This window comes from Pagrus pagrus (assembly GCF_965226575.1).
Source record: "Pagrus pagrus genome assembly, contig: HAP1_SCAFFOLD_51, whole genome shotgun sequence".
NCBI classification, from domain to species: domain Eukaryota; kingdom Metazoa; phylum Chordata; class Actinopteri; order Spariformes; family Sparidae; genus Pagrus; species Pagrus pagrus.
The window spans coordinates 70,091-86,718 of record NW_028175412.1 but is presented as its reverse complement, the minus strand read 5'-3'; the positions used below and the strand labels follow the sequence as shown (position 1 = coordinate 86,718).

Below are 16,628 nucleotides of genomic sequence, written 5' to 3'. Positions count from 1 at the left end.
TTCTGTTTTGCCAAGACATCAGAGATGTTGCTGACATCTGCTCAGCTAGTCCAGTGAGGGCATCATGTGTGTAGTTATGAACCTCTGTTGGTTGTAATAGATGTAATTAATCCAGTCCACATTTTTATTCAGTGTACACCACCAGCAAAAAGCTGTTTCAAAGCCTGCAAGAACCTGATTTCTAGCTTTGAATTCATCAGGGACACCACAAGGCACCCCTATAGCATCGATGTACACTGTTTTGTCAAAACTGCCAAGTGGGTTAGAGAAACGTTTCACCCTGTAATTTTGGGAGTGATGGTATTCTCCAACCGGCCACAGGTGTACCTGCGAAGCAAACATGGTTACTGCACACAAACCAGTCCAATTAGCAGGTAGAGATTTTCGCATTCTACCACAATCCCAGTAGATGTCTGGGTATGGCTCTATCTTATAGTCAAACGCATCACGCTTCCAGCGCCGACCATAAGAGCCATCCTCGATTAGTTCTTTGCCTGCTGCTGTCAGGAGGATACAGGATATGAGTTTTTGCACATTTAAGACGTGTCTGTCCAACACTGATACTGCCATAGGTGCGGTTGAAACAAATAAAGGTAGCACCCGATGCTACTTCAACTTGTCCTGCAACTGGTAATGGTGGTGAAGGAACTGAGAAACGGGGCAGCGGAGGGCAAGATTTGAACAGTGAGTGGCTGTACCTCCAGTGAGGTTGTGTAGATATTCTAGTGAGCAAACAGTCCACCAGACACACTACAAAGGGACCCACTCTTGGTTTGGGTTCAGTGCGACAATGAGGATTTCCAGGCAGACTGACCAGTGACAGGTTTGCTGTGTAGCCTTGACAGATGAGGCATGATGAGTTTGTCATTGTGCGTGCAGTATAATTGACATACTGCATCCACAGATTCTTCAGGGGCCCTGTCTGGTCCATAGGGGTCAGAGGTCAGGTGTCTTTTGGTTCTGTGTAGAAGTGCAGTGTTGTTGTGAGTGGTAGTGTTTTGTGAGACACTTTTGCTGGGATGAGTCGAAGGCCATAATATGGGTACCACTATGATGACAGCGATCCCCACAAGACAGCACAAGGTGCCTCGGAGACCGCACATGCCTGGCTGCCTGAATGGATGCCACGGACGTTGACGTCTTTCCATGTTGCACACAGGTGAATCAGTGCTTTGATCAATCGGCGCTCCGAAAGTTGTTTCCTCCCACAGTATGTCAATACTGTGACCGTCTGCTTCTCTTCCTGGCGTTATGAACACTCCTGGTCCTCAGCGTGTTGTGGAGTTGGGACCTTCCTGCAGTGGCTGGCGTGTGCCCAGGTGGCTCTCTCAGCGATTTTGACGGCAGTGTGGGTGGTGAGGAGGACCTGGAACGGGCCGCTCCACTTTTTGGACCTCCAATGTTTTTGCCTGAGGTCACGAATCACGATGTAGTCGCCTGGAGTAAGGCTGTGGAGAGGATGGTTGGCCGGAGCAGGAAGGGCGTCCTTTACCAGTCTGTGGATTTGAGATAAAGCAGAGGACAACGTCTGGCAATATTGCAACATATCATTTTCATAGAAACAGGTCTCAGGGAGTGGTCTATTAACAGGCCCTACTCCCAGTTCGGGAGGCCTGCCAAGGAGGATTTCAAAGGGACTTAGATTTGCGCGCGCTCTTTTTCTCATTCTCATGTACATTAGCACAATCGGCAGGGCTTTAGTCCATGAGAGACCTGTTTCTTCACAACACTTTGCAAGTTTTGATTTCAAAGTGCAATTTTCTCTTTCCACTGCACCCCCACTCGCTGGATGGTAGGAGCAGTGTTGTCTCAAGTCAATCCCAAGAAAACCTCCAGGCTGTTTAATAGCTTCACTCACAAATGGTGTACCATTATCACTACTTATTTTCCTGGGGATACCCCATCGTGGTATCACACACGTCATCAGGGCCTTGGCCACAGCAGCGCTGTCCTGCTTTGAGGTGGGAAACACCTCAACCCATTTGGAAAACATGTCAACCATCACAAGGCAATATTTCTTGCCTTCACTTGGGGTTAGTTCAATGAAATCCATCATGACATGTTCAAAAGGTCCCTCTGGTTGTGGATGTGCTGCTTGTGGCTGTCGTGTAGTTTTACCTGCATTATGTGTAGTGCAGATATGACAGGATTGGCAAAATCTTTGAGAATAGGCTGTAAAGCCTTTTGTGAACCAATGTTTTTTTATCAGATCAAACATTCCCCCATTCCCCCCCAAATTTGGCAAAATGTGGAAAAAAGTGTTTTGGTAAACATGGTTTACTGTCAGGTCCGTGCCAGATGCCGTTAGTGTATGTGCAGTCGAGTGATCGCCAGATTCCTTTTTCATCAGCAGAAGCGCTAATATCTGTGTGTGTGTGTCAGAGTTGGAAGCACTAGTGTCTGTGTGTTTTTCAGGGTCAGAGTGAAGCAGGGTGTGGGTGTGTCTTACTCCATGTTTTCCAGCAGCAGCTTTAGCAGCTGCGTCTGCTCGTGCATTTCCAGAGTGGTATTCCAGAAAGGAGGTTCAACAAACTCTGAGTCTATCCCTGAACTCTGAGTTGACTTACCCTGTGAAGTGAAACTCTGAGTTTTCAGTTCCAGGATAGCTGATCTGAGTTAGGTAAGTCGACTCTGAGTACGTTAACTCTGAGTTGAGCTCGTGCCTGACGACTAGTAAAAAGCCATCATCAATGGAGCTCCGATACTGTGATTCACCATGGCAACAGGGGAGAAAACAGGAAGCAGACATTTTCTGTGGGGAAAAAAAGTAACACGGCTGCAGCCGTAATAAAAATCACTGACAGAGTTTTAGATGCGGCCGTCTTTTCATTTTGAATTTAACATCACTTTCTTTTATATTAGCCTTTGAGGAAGTGGTTGAATGTTGTTCAGTGTTTTATTTTATTTTAGGCTATTTTATTTAATTCAAATCGGCTGAAAATATAAAAACAGTCTCACGATGGCTCCTCACTTTGGTTTTATTTCACATATTAAACAAAGTAAAAGTTTATTCAGTGGATATTTTAACTTGTAGTAGCTTTTACCACCAACAGATGCTGTTTAACACACATCTGTGTCCTAACATCCTGCTGAGTAGATGAACATGAAGTGGTGCTCACCTCCACCACGTCCGCCAGAGACAGAGGAGCTGGTCCTGAGTCAGGTCGCTGGGTGACCAGAGGCTGAGGGCGTCACTCTCCCCCAGTACCCAACATTGGAGTCAGACACACACGTAGCCTACTGTCTACAGATTTAACTAGAAGTCATTTAATCTTATACTCAATGCGGCTGCAAACTAGAAACACGGACATTGAAATTACGTTGTTGGAAAAAATACAATAGGCTCTACTGATGGTTACTTTTGTAGGTATCTGTGGGAAATAAAGAAAGTCAAATGAAATGTGAGTTATTTCTCTTTTTCTGGTTGCTGAAGGTGATTGATTAACCTGCGAAGTGATTAAAAACAAACAAACAAAAAAAACAAACAAAGAGGATTGTTCAGATCTGAGAGCACGTCAGCGATGTGTAGCCTGATATTCGCTGTGCGGCCGGAGAATATAAATGACGGACTGATGAGAAGCGGTCTACTGTTCGGTTCAGTCCTCGTCGGGGAGTGAGAGCTCATCTAAATGAATCTAAATTCTCCTCCTGGTGTAAAACTATGTGAATTATTTCTGCTTCAACATGATCGGACTGAAGGAAAGGACAGCTGCTGTCAGACAGCTCCGTCAGACTCAGGGTTTCTTCAGGTAAACCTGCCAGTGAGCAGGTTATGTTCACAGAGTCAGTTACCGCAGTAACAGACTCAGAGTTTAAGTTACCTCTCTTTCTGGAACTAAAAACTCAGAGTTTCTCTCATCTCAGGGTTAACAAACTCAGAGTTTTCACAAAACCCACTTTCTGAAATACCCCCCTGTAGAAACTGAATCACTGTTGTTAGTGTGAGCCTGACATTTACACACAGCAATGGCTCTGGGCAATAACGCAGCATCCAATAATGCAGAAACTTTGTCACCATTCAGAATAGGCTTTCCATCAGATTTTATGAATTTCCTGTGCTTCCATAGAGCACCAAAATCATGCAAAACGCTTAAAGCATAACGACTATCGGTCCAGATCGTTACTGATTTATCTTCTGCTAGTTTACAGGTCTCTGTGAGAGCAACTAACTCTGCAGCTTGAGCAGAGTAGTGAGGCGGCAAAGAACCTGATTTCAAAGTCTCATGTAGTGAGACTACAGCATAACCAACCTGTTTTTTTACCGGTTTCTGGGTTACGGGATGCTGAGCCATCAACAAACAAAACAAAGTGAGGATTAATCAGTGGAGTTTCAGACAAATCGGTGCAATGGGTGCACACCTCGTCCAACACAGCAACACAGTTGTGATCTTCACCCTCCCCCTGAATGGGAAGCAATGTAGCAGGGTTAAGAACAGTACATCTTTTGATCTTGATGTTAGGCATGTCAAGCAAAACAGTATTGTGTCTTAGCCATCGTGCTGTGGAGAGATGTGAGGTTTTCTGTTCAAGCAAAATTAGAGAAACAGCATGAGGAACAAGGAGAGTCAGATCTGAATAACCTACAGTATCCCTTGAAGCCATAACAGCTTTCTCAGCTGCTGCTACAGCCCGGAGACAACGTGGCAACCCAGCAGCTACAGGGTCGAGTTTAGCAGAGAAATAAGCCACAGGTCTAAGTTTCCCCCCATGATCTTGGAGCAGCACTGATGTCATACATGCATTCCTCTCATCAACAGTCTGTGTGAATGGTCTGCTCGGGTCAGGTCGCCCTAAAGTAGGTGTTGTCTGTAGAGCTAGTTTCAGGTCAGTGAAGGCCTTTTCAGCCTCAGGAGTCCATGTCACTAAATCATGTGATTGTGGGCTTTTACCATGCACCGTGGCACCAAGTGGTGCTTCTAACACTGCATAGAACACATTCCCAGGAACGAAAGAACTTGTTTTTTGGTTCTAGGCCTGGGAATGTTCTGAATTGCCTCAACACGATTGGGTGAAAGGGATTTCCCGTCGCTGGAAATCTCATGACCCAAAAATGTGACCTTTTGTCGGACATGTTTTAGGAGTCGGATCGTATCGCGTTCGCATTGTTCTTTTGTTGGCGCACAAATCACAAGGTCGTCCACATACTGCAAAAGTGCAGAGCCCTCGGACAAAGCCAGAGGCTCTAGACTTTTCCGCAACGCGTCGTAAACAGTACGGGACTCGCAAACCAGAACTGACTATCTGGATGAACAGGAACACTGAAAAATGCATTGGCCAGGTCCACCACCGAAAACCACTTGTGACAAAATTGTGTAAGGATTAGGAACTTGAGGAGCTCTCGGCTGTACAGCATCATTTACGACTTGCAAGTCTTGTACAAAACGCCATTCAGTTGGTTGACCTTTGTCTCTTATTTTCTTCACAGGAAAAAATAGGAGTCCTCACAGGAGAAGTGTCACAAGGCACAATTACTCCTGCCTTTTTCAGGGACTCAAAAACCTTCAATAGCCTCAGGTTTGGCAAGGTGTTGGCAAGGTCTGTAATCAGATTTGGGGGTGATCACCACTGGTTCTGCTGTTTTAATTAGACCAACATCATGTTTTCCTCGAGCCCACAGAGTCTTAGGACTTCCTGGAGGGCTGGGATGGCTGCAGCCTCAGTCTCTGACAGAAAAATGTGCGAGGATGTTATAGGTGGAACTAACTGAACTGTTCGTTGTGTGTGAGTGGTTGCAGAAAAACCTTTCTAAATGCATGCAGTTTTGGATTGTAAAACACATGTGGGTCATCTGTGGGGTCCCACTTAGTGGTTGATCTACATGCACGTGCAAAAAGACCCAAATCCTCCCATTTATCAGTGTTTGCTTTTTCAAGTGCAATGTGCGGCGCAGAGTTATTTACATAGTACTGATGTTTTTGAGTGGGTGTAAGTTGCACAGATGCAATGCATTTGTTTTCTGTCCAACATAGGTGTGTGATACACAACCGTTCATTTTTGTATTTGTCATCATACCATTTCTTTTCATACTGTCTATCTGGACCCACTAAAAACAAAAGATGTACACTGAAGTGAGTCATTTGGCATGCACTGCACGTGCGTGTGTGGTGGGCCAGGGGGTGTGTGTTTTCTGGCCTCTTCCAAAAATAGACTGCAGATATCGCTCTACGGTAGCTTCCACTGATAAGCATACAACAGCTGATCAGGGCAATATTTCACAAACAACTGTGCATTTTCATGAGGTTTTATGACTTGAACACCATCTGGTGTGGGAATAAGAGTTATTCCCAGTTTGCACATGAGATCTCTGCCCAATAAATTTATAGGGCAGCAGTCTGACAACAGAAATGCATGTTTGAAGTTGGTGCTGTTATCATCGGAACATTTAAGAGGAACAGTAAAATGTTCACGTACTACTACACCAGAAGCACTTGCAGAGTTGACAAAGCAGACTGACATTTTAGGAGAGCTCAGAAACTCCTTTCCTTTGATCACTGAGTGTGTGGCACCAGAGACAACAAGGAAAGAAACCATTCTGTCATTCACAGATAGAGAATATGTTGGCATTTTCTTAAAGGCATTGTTTTCATATTTCACATATGTACCAGCTGGAGGTGAACATTTTGTTTCAAGGAAGGTTATTGCATCACATAACAATTCAAACGTGTGATCTGTAGTGTGCGATGTGGGTGTGTTACCAGGCTCCAGATGCGTCGGGTGAGTCAGAGTAGAGAATGAGCTGTCCGGCCGCACCCCCCTTCCCTTCTCTCAGTCCGCCTGGCTGGAGGTCGCAGCTAGAGTCTTGGTGCAATCCTTGGCCCAATGTCCTTTTTGTTCACATCGGAGACACACTTCTGGATCACAATAAGAGCGTCTCCAGTCACCGTATCCTCTGTGACCCCGTCCTCGATATGCAGCCTCAGTTTCACCTTTCGCCTGTACGCAGTCAGAGATCTTAGCAGAGTTCATCCGAGGTGGGAAGGCAGCTGTAATTACTGTATACAGCGCGGTAACAGCATGTCTATAGTCTTCATTTTCCACGTCGTCCCAGTCATGATGTGAGCAGCACGTGTCGCCACTTGGAAACTTTTCTGAAAGCTTTGACCAATCTGCTGCTCCCATTTTCAGGATTAGCAGGCGTTTCAGTTCAGGAAGGGTTGGGCTGAATTCTCGACAGAAAAGTTCTAAGTCCTCATCAAATTTCTTTCCACATGTACTCGGCTGTGGCAGGTGTGCCATGGCCTCTTTCACATCAGTATCAGACCTGGGGCGGAAAACCATTTGGACGCCCCGGGCTCCTGCCACCTCCACCATGGGATAGGTGCCGGTGGCTCCTGTATTATCTTCCTTGTTGGCCTTGCTTCTGGTGTAAGGTCGAGGAGTAAGAGGGGAATGTTCTCCAAAGTTTGCAGCAACAGATGTGGTTTTGGTTAGCTGTCCTTTGTTGGCACTGAGCTTCGCATCCCCTTGTTTGTGTCCCGCTGCGCTCATATCTGGTTGGGAAGCAGACGATGACGGTTTCTGGTCGTCCGGGTATGGCGGTGGTGCTGGAGACCGTAGTGGCGGTGGTGGTCTCGGCGGTGCTATGGGTTGAACAGGAGGGACGCGTCGAGGTCATAGTCCACTCTGAGACACTGAGGCATAGGACCTGGAAGTGGGGGATACAGAGAAGAAACCCGATTCTGAGAAGACAACTCTGTTCTTTTCTCATCACTTGCACTCTTCTTTTCCTTCTCATTTTGACTAGCACATTTACGTCTCTCCCTGCATCCACTTTCCACATCCTAAAGGCTTTCAAATGCCTTTCAACCTCCCCAAGTTTTTTTATGTGACACTTTTCTTTTTGCTTTTATCTCTTTTATTCTAAAATTAATCTTCTCCTCCAACAGATTCAGCTGTCTCATGCTGAATGTCCCTCCGCAGGGAAAACCAAACTCTCTCACCCAGACATGTAAAGGCTCTATAGCCTCATTACCATCATTAACCTTTATGTAATTTATGTTTGGGGCAGCCAGGTCTGGTCCTACGCCAGCTTCCTGTTTTTTTGCTGGATTTGCCTCCCATTGTTCTACTTGTCACTTGTCCCAGTGCACTTTATATTTATCCTTAAGACCCGGTCATTACCATGAATTCAGTTTAATTACGCTACAAATTCTGAAAAAAAGCAGCCAACCAGCGGTGATAACCTTAAGGGACCCCTTGTCTCTGCTTGGTTTCACTCGGCCCTGATTTGGCCCCCAATCCAGCGGTAAAACAGCTTAATAGGATAAACACCTTTTCTTCCTATTAGCGCCGGTGTTCCCAGAACCCGGTATTACTCTGCCCTGAATTGGTTCGAGTCGCCCAACTATCACAATGATCAACAGAAATCCAGCAAAAATTACTAATTTACTTAATTTTTTTTTTTTTTTTCCAAAACATAATTATAATTATTTATTCATTTATTTTCCCTCTTAAAGAAGTTTCGTTTCTTTCAGTATCTCACCGTTTGTTAAGCAACGTGGTCCTTTTTCCCTCAATAAGGATTCCAGTGATGACGGTCCGGGGCCGCAGCGGTCAGTCCTCTCGTCTCTTAAGATTTTTTCTCGAGGTAGAGGCTGGACGAAGTTTTCCTCCAGGCTGGCCGGTCACAGTCCGCTGCAGGCTCCAGATCCTGTCACACAAGGAATCCCACTTCTGACACCAAATTGTTGTGGAAATTTGTCTTATTTGTGAGATATCTGAAACAAACTTGTAAGAAATACCAGTTGTCTTTTAAGGATTTTATTCTTTATAAAAAAGGTTCATCAATCAACAGAGTGGCATGCGGTCTGCAGAAAGAAGAACAAGATGAGACAGTTGAGAACCCTTTTTGTTAAAGGAAAGGAATGCCCTGTGTCCTTCTCATGTCTGTACCAGGCTCCGTTCCCATGACAAGAAGCACATATCTCTCTTTGTGCTGACAGTACAAACATTCGAGGATGTGGGAAGAACACAGTGAAGACAATGTAAGACGACATAATGAATAAAAATGGTATAGTAATGCAATTTCCCATTCCAGGCTTTTATGGTGAGGGATCTGATGTTCGGCTCCCATTTTAGGTCCTGGGTGATAATGGTGCCCAGGAAACGGCAGGACTCCACAGAGTTGACTGGGGAGCCACACAGGTTGAAGGAGGCGGGTGGGGCTGGGTTCTTTCTGAAGTCCACTACTATCTCCACTGTCTTTAGAGCATTAAGCTCCAGGTTGTTCTGGCTGCACCAGGTCACCAAATGGTCAATCTCTCACCTGTAGGCGTACAGGTTTCCAGATGTTACCAGTTCTGGTCCCAAAGCAATTTTTTCAACAACTCAACCTTTGCATCACACAGTTTATATGGAGAAACAAACCACCCAGGATAAAGATGTTAATATTGCAAAACCCTCTAGAAAAAGGTGGACTGAAAAGTCCCCAATTTTGAGCATTTCTATTGGGCAGCACAAATTACAGCAATGTGGGTCTGGCAAACAGTGCAAATCCCATTCACCTAAGTGGAAACAAATTGAACAGAACCATTTAACAGAGTTCAAACTGGAATCAGTTCAATATAACAGCTCGCTTAGCTCTCTTTTGGTTACAACAACAAACCCAGTTATTGTCCATACTTATAAGATATGGCAGCAAATTTGGAAGAAAACGGGCTGTATTCAACCTATTTATGACAAATCCCCTTTCCACTCCAATCCCTCTTTACCTAAAGCCCTTAGAGATGGTATTACAAACCTATGGTTTACAAGAGGTATTACAACTTTTGGGAATTTGTTCAAAGATGGAACCCTTCAGACTTTTGAAGAGCTCTCATCTCAGTATGGACTACTCCACACCCATTATTTCAAATACCTCCAGGTTAGGCACTGTGTTATCTCCGAACAGGGTGGCCATCTTCAACCATTAAAAGAGCAGCCTCTAGATAAACTTGTGCGTAGTAAACAGCGAGTGGGGGGGGGTTTATCAAATCAAATCAAATCAAATTTTATTTATATAGCCCAAAATCACAATTCATTCTTTATTCTTCATTTTATCTTGAACAACAAGTAGCCATCAAAATGATATGTCAGACAAACAAAATAATCTGTTCGAGAGGGAACAGGAGGAAGCAGAAAGCTTATTTAGTCCTGTCCCTTCTTCACAACTTCCTCACATCATAAAATAAATACAATAAAAAAGAAATATATAAAAGTAAAATACAAAGTAATGACAAAATGATAAATACAACAAAACAATTAACAAAAAATCAAGGCATACTTAAACTAGCCTCCTACAATATCCTAAACTCGAAAAAGTTAATTCCCCAGTCACTCCCCATATACCACCAAAGTGAAGTACTGTATTCCATAACCCAGCCGTGATTGCAATTAGTTATATTTATATTATACATATTGCTTCGTATAAGGAACAGAAATGTAATAGAATAATTACATCCAGAAAATAGATAGTTGTTTTGAGGTCTTATTTTTTTATTATATTTGTCAAGAATTGCTTTCTTGTATCTGTTTTTAAACTGTATAGAGCTAGTACTTTGATTTCTTCTTCAAGACCATTCCACAATGTTACCCCATAGACTGATATGCACATGCTTTTAAAAGCAGTACGTACACAAGGTTTTTTAAAATTTAATTTTCCTCTTAGATGATATTTACCTTCTCTATCTTGAAACATTTTTTTAAATGTTTTCAGGCAGTGCATTATTTCTTGCTTTAAACATTATTATTGCTGTTCTAACTTTCACTAAGTCCATAAATTTCAAAGTCTGTAATTTAAAAAATAGAGGATTCGTATGATCAAGATACCCAGCATGATTTATTATCCTTACTGCTCTTTTTTGCAATGTGCATATCCTTTTTAAGGTACTCTTGTAAGTATTACCCCAGATTTCAACACAATAGATCAGATATGGTAATATGTGTAATAGCGGATAAGGTCTAACGTCTCATTTGGAAAAGTCGGCGAACCCCTGGGTATCCCACACACTCAGAGTCTGGCAGAAGGTAATTAATATTTGTGAGATGCATAGAATGTTGAGAATTTTCAGATGGTTTGCCTATGACTCAGATTTTATTCCCAATAGGCACAACTCTAGTTTTAAATCATGGACATTGTATGGTCTCACAACACTCCTTTCACTTACTCGAAGAAAGCCTGTGCACAGCTTTGAGACCTTGCGGGATAATCACGGCTTGGCACGAAACAAATTTCATAGATACCTGCAATTACGATCATATATTGCTTATGAATGTAAATTGACCGACCTTACAGAACGTGAATCAGAATTTTTCCACACATATGGCATGCTGGAGACAATGTGGTTCAACTGTTGCTAACCACTATCATATCTTCTGGGATTGTCCCAAGTTAAATGATTTCTGGAGGGGTATCCAGGCTTCCTTAAGCACGTTTTTTAACACTCAAATACCTCTGGTTTTTGATGTTCTGTACCTGGGTCTTGTCTCTTTTTTGAAATGCAGGACCGAGATAAAGCTGCTGCAATTACTTTTGGTGGCTAGTAAGAAAACAATTACAAGGAGATGGTTAAGCCCGATTCAGCCTACCCTGGATGATTGGATTGGAATTACCCTAGAGATATTTAGGATGGAAAAATTGAGCTATCAATTAAGAATCCAAAAGGACAAATTTTACCAAATCTGGAACAACTGGATTTCATTCATAACCCCCACGAGAGCAGATTTCATTTGATCTCACTGGTAATATTACTTCCTAGATTACTTACTTAATTTCTGACTGGTTATTGTTAATTATTTCTATGACAGCAGCAGCGGGCGACCACCCTGGTTCCTGTACATAGTTCCATTTAAACTGTGAGAGGAGAGATGAGATCTACAAGTAAGTTGTACCAGAGTTCTCTCTAAGTGAGCATGTAAATCTCATCTGGCTTTGTGTACCTCATGCAAATTATCAGTACTGTCTTTTAAGAGGATAACTTGTATCCACTGATATTATTCCATTACAATTGCTGTGTAATTTAAGTTATTAGAGGAAAGTGGGTACTACAAAGGCCGAACGTAATTTAATCCACGACCCATGACTATACCTTTTTTGGACTCGCATGCCTGGACGGCTGGTGATGCGTTTTTCCTGGACTCAAACAAACAAAACCGGAAGGACACTTGTTTTCACTCTTACCAATGTTGATATGCTGGTGTATTTATGTCCATTCCAAATAAAGATATAATAAAAAAAAAAAAAAAAAAGATATTGTAATGAGTGCACAGTACAGAAAGTGTAGTGTTGCTTGATTCAAGATATATCTACATGTACTCAGCACTCCAATGCTCTTTGCCATCTTAGTACACAGATACTTAATGTGGGCCTTCCAGCAAAACTAAATTAATAAATTAAAAATTAAAACACTCCAAAATTTGTTTTCATAAACTCTTTCTATTGCAACATTATTCATTTCTACGTGAACATCTTCATTCATTTTACGATGTCCAAAATTTATAAATTTAGTTTTGTTCAGGTTCAATCAGCGCCGCCCCTCCTTAGACGCAGAACACGCGCTGTGCGTAGGGCCCCACGATCCGTGGGGGGCCCCATTTTGCACAAGGGGACGCATTCTCCGCAAATGCGCAAAGGATGCGCATCGCTGCCGTGAGGCACGCTTAGAGCACCAAGTCAGCCAAAGGCAGGAGAGAAAAAAAAAGAGACGAGTAATCTGACGCCGCACACGTTGCCGCAATGATTGACAGCACGCAGCATCTGACCAATCAGCGGTCAGATGCGCCGACAGGCAGTTGGATGCAGGTGGAGAGATGGCCTCCCAACGGCAATATGAATCGGGAGCAAGCAAAAGAAAGACAAAGTCTAAACAAGAGGAGGCTCGTGCTTCACTTGAAGGTGGGTATGTTGTTGAAATAAAAAAGAAAACTTTGTGGCATAAACACCCCAGCTGCTAGCATGCTAATCATGAGACAGAAGAGAGGATAATTCTGTCTAGATGTGGACTGGAGATGAAATTTTCCAGCGGCCCTGATTATCATTTATTGAATGTCTTGTTAACTGCATATACATTCAGCTCTGTTGAAAAAGGAGCGGTTAATTGACCAGTTGGTGGTCGTATGTTGGCTCAGGTTTATAGCCTATCAATCTATGCTATCAATAGAAGTTTTGGGCTATTTTTATGGAGGTAAAATGTCGCCATCTCTTGGTGAATTTAATTTATAACAGTCATATAAGATTAGATAAGAAAAATTAAGATAATCCTTGACCCACAATGGAGAAATGTAAAGCGTTACAGCAGCAAACAGCAGTGTAGGAATATAGAACCTAAGCACTAAATGTAAAAATAAGTATTTAAAAATATTTAGATATAGAAATATCATCAAATCAAATCATAATGAATATTATTAGCTGTAGTCGTATTTGCATTAATTGCATTTTAATCTTTGTGAGGCTAGTATTTACATTAATTTCACTGTGTAATTTACCATTAAGACCAAAACAAAAATTAATAATCTGCTTGTATGGTGGATTTCTTGTCATAACAGGGTCAATGCTGAAGTTTGTTACTAAGGGTGACACGGAGCCAGCACCCAGTATGTCACAAGGGCCATCAGGCACCATGTCTACTGAAGCAGCCTGCATCTGTAAAAGGCCTGTTCCATTGTTGAAAGAGGCTGTTCATTTGATTTGTTCCTACTTATAAAAGGTTGTAAACCTAAATGGCATTCCGTGATACAGTCATTTTGTAAAGGGGGGGGGGGCCTCAAAATAAAATTCTGCTTAGGGCCCCAATTTTGCCAGGGGCGGCCCTGGGTTCAATGATAATTTATTTATATCAAACCAACTTTTTAATTTATACATTTCTTCCGTGACCACTTCCAAGAGCTGCTGCAAGTCTTCCCCAGAACAAAAAATATTTGCGTCATCCGCAAAGACAACAAACTTCAGTACATTTGAAACTCTACAAATGTCATTAATGTACAAAATAACTAGCTTCGGCCCCAAGACTGACCCCTGTGGGACACCACAGGTAATGTTCAGGTTCTTTGACTTGTGAAGACCCATCTGCACAAATTGAAGCCTGTTTTTAATGTAACTCTTTATCCAATCCAATGCAACCCCTCTGATGCCATACCTCTCCAGTTTTTTAAGTAGCATCCCATGATCAATTGTGTCGAATGCTTTTTTTAGGTCAACAAATATATAGAAGTTAATCTGCCTGATCTGAACCCATACTGACTGTCCATGAATATATTATTTTTTTTAATGAAATTATCCAGTCTTGTAACAAAAAGTTTTTCAATAATTTTTGAGAACTGAGAAAGCAAGGATACAGGTCTATAGTTGGTGAAAAGGTGTTTATCACCATCTTTATACAATTACTTTAGCAACTTTAATTTTATCTGGAAATGTTCCCGTTATGAATGATAAATTACATATATGTGTTAACAGACCCACAATTCCATTTATTATTTTCTTTAGAAGACTCATATCGATATCATTCTAATCTTTTGACGTTTTACTTATACACTTATTTACAATATCAATAATTTCCTTACTTTTCAGTTCCCAATATGACTGAATTTGGATTTCTCTCCACACATTTTTCCTCAACACATTTCTTCTCGGATTTATTTCTTTGGCCAGATTAGGACCCATCCATTAACAAAAAAACTGTTAAATTTGTCAACCACTTCATTCCTATCAGTAATTGTTATGCCATTGTCCGTAAACAATTCAGGGTAATCTGGTTTGGTTTGTCTTTTTCTAATTATATTATTTAAGGGAATAGTTGTCCAGTCCATCAGCAGGGCAGAGGAGAGCCATTAGCATTGGGCTAAGACAAGCGACAAAAGTAGCTAATTTGGCTAACGTTACATATTTCATGAAAATAACAAATCCCCGAAGCAAAACAACTAATTACCTGTCCAACAGAAAGACAGCAACCTCTGCATCACTTCTGGAAGTGCTACTTTTGGCTGCATTTTCTCTGCCATTGTTCTCTCTTGGTAACTCTGCTGCTTCTTCTTCTGCTGCTGTTTTATGGCTGTTGGCAAACAACTTTAGGTGTGCATTACTGCCACCTTCTGAACTGGAGTGTGGATCTCCTGCTAACTCCATAGCTGTGTCCAAATTCAGGGGCCGCATCCTTCGAAGGCCGGGTCCTTCGGAGAGTCCTTTGACGGTTGCGTCAACCATAGTTAAATTGGACGGTCCAGCCTTCGGCGTATTTCCTGGTTTGCGTCACCAGATGTTCCCGCCCTTACGGTTATGTCACGATTGATGCCGCCCAGGCCCGCGAAAGAGTTTTGACTGAATGGATTTTATGGTTTTCTGAACGTCTAACATTTTGAAAGCGAAGGCTTTTATAGCTTTACTTCCAACGGCATAATGCTAATTTATGCCGTATGCTAATGCATTACCAGGGTCACGTATTTTAACTGAAAGTCCGCTGAAGTTTAACATATCTGGCAATGGATGATCAAATGAGTAAAAACCGAGTATAAACCCAGAACTTACATTTAAATGTCAAGTCCGCGCCACTTGATGTCGCCATTGTTCAGTTTTCCCTCTTCTTTTTCGTGACTGAGCAGCGGCGCACAAAGGATCTTGGGATATGGGAGGCCGCGAAGGATAGTAGCGGTCCGTCCTCCAAAAAGCGGGAGAAGCAGGCTGCATTTGTGGGCTGCATTTGGAGGAGCCTTCGAATTTGGATATCCTTCGCGCAGCGTTGTGATGTAATTGGCCTTCAAATCCGCACTTTGAAGGATGCTGCCCCTGAATTTGGACACAGCTCATATGGACTGTGTTGAATATATCCGGCAACGGTTCTTTCAACTCTGACTGAGAGGGAGGGATTGGTCAGAGATTTTACAGGCCTGCAGCTGCCACAGAGGTATGATTTATTTCGTTCATTTTCCTGAACACATTATGTATGGACTACTCTCAGGATGGAAAGGCCATTTCACCCAGTATAACAAAAAGTGTTTCTGAACAGGATTACCAACTATACCTTTAATATATTCCATATACTTTTTACATTGTTTTTATTATTCTCTAATATTTTATTATAATAACCCTTCTTACATACTCTCATAATATTAGTTAATGCATTTTGGTATTTCTTATATTTAATCTCCGCCTCTTTTGTTCTATATTTTATGAAGTGCCTATACAGAGTATTCTTTTTCTTACAGGCATTTTGCAGTCCCTTAGTCATCCAGGGGTTTTCAGAATACTTATTCTTGTTACTACATTGTTTGCATATATATATACATATGACAGTTTTTGTCATACTCATTTTTGAATATGTCTAAAAATAATTAATATTATCAGTGTCTTCACAAACTTCTTTCCAATCATAATTAATTAAATCATTCCTAAATGCAGCTATAGTTTCCTCAGATCTTACTCTCCTGTATTTAACTTCATTACACCCCCAGTTCCTATTGTAGTTACATTCATGAATCGCAAAGACAGGCAGGTGATCACTAATGTCATTAAATAATAATGCACTTACAGTACTACTCTCCATATTGTTTGTAAAAATATTGTCACTCAGAGTGGCACAGTGAGATGTTATTCTGGTTGGTTTTGTAATCGTTGGAAATAAACTCATACTATACATTGCTTCCACAAATGCATCCGTCAT

At 42.0% G+C, this 16,628-nt stretch overlaps 1 long non-coding RNA gene across 1 annotated transcript in view; it reads right to left on the bottom strand.

Annotated features, from left to right (window-relative positions):
• Nucleotides 1-1,409: 1,409 nt before the first annotated feature.
• The window catches only part of LOC311253827, a 34,650-nt gene continuing 19,431 nt past the window's right edge, over nt 1,410-16,628 (bottom strand). The window contains exons 4-5 of the long non-coding RNA XR_014621942.1: nt 6,696-8,650; nt 1,410-1,496 (exon numbers count right to left, since the gene is read on the bottom strand). This is a non-coding gene — a long non-coding RNA (uncharacterized lncRNA). The remainder of the gene's footprint in view (nt 1,497-6,695; nt 8,651-16,628) is intronic.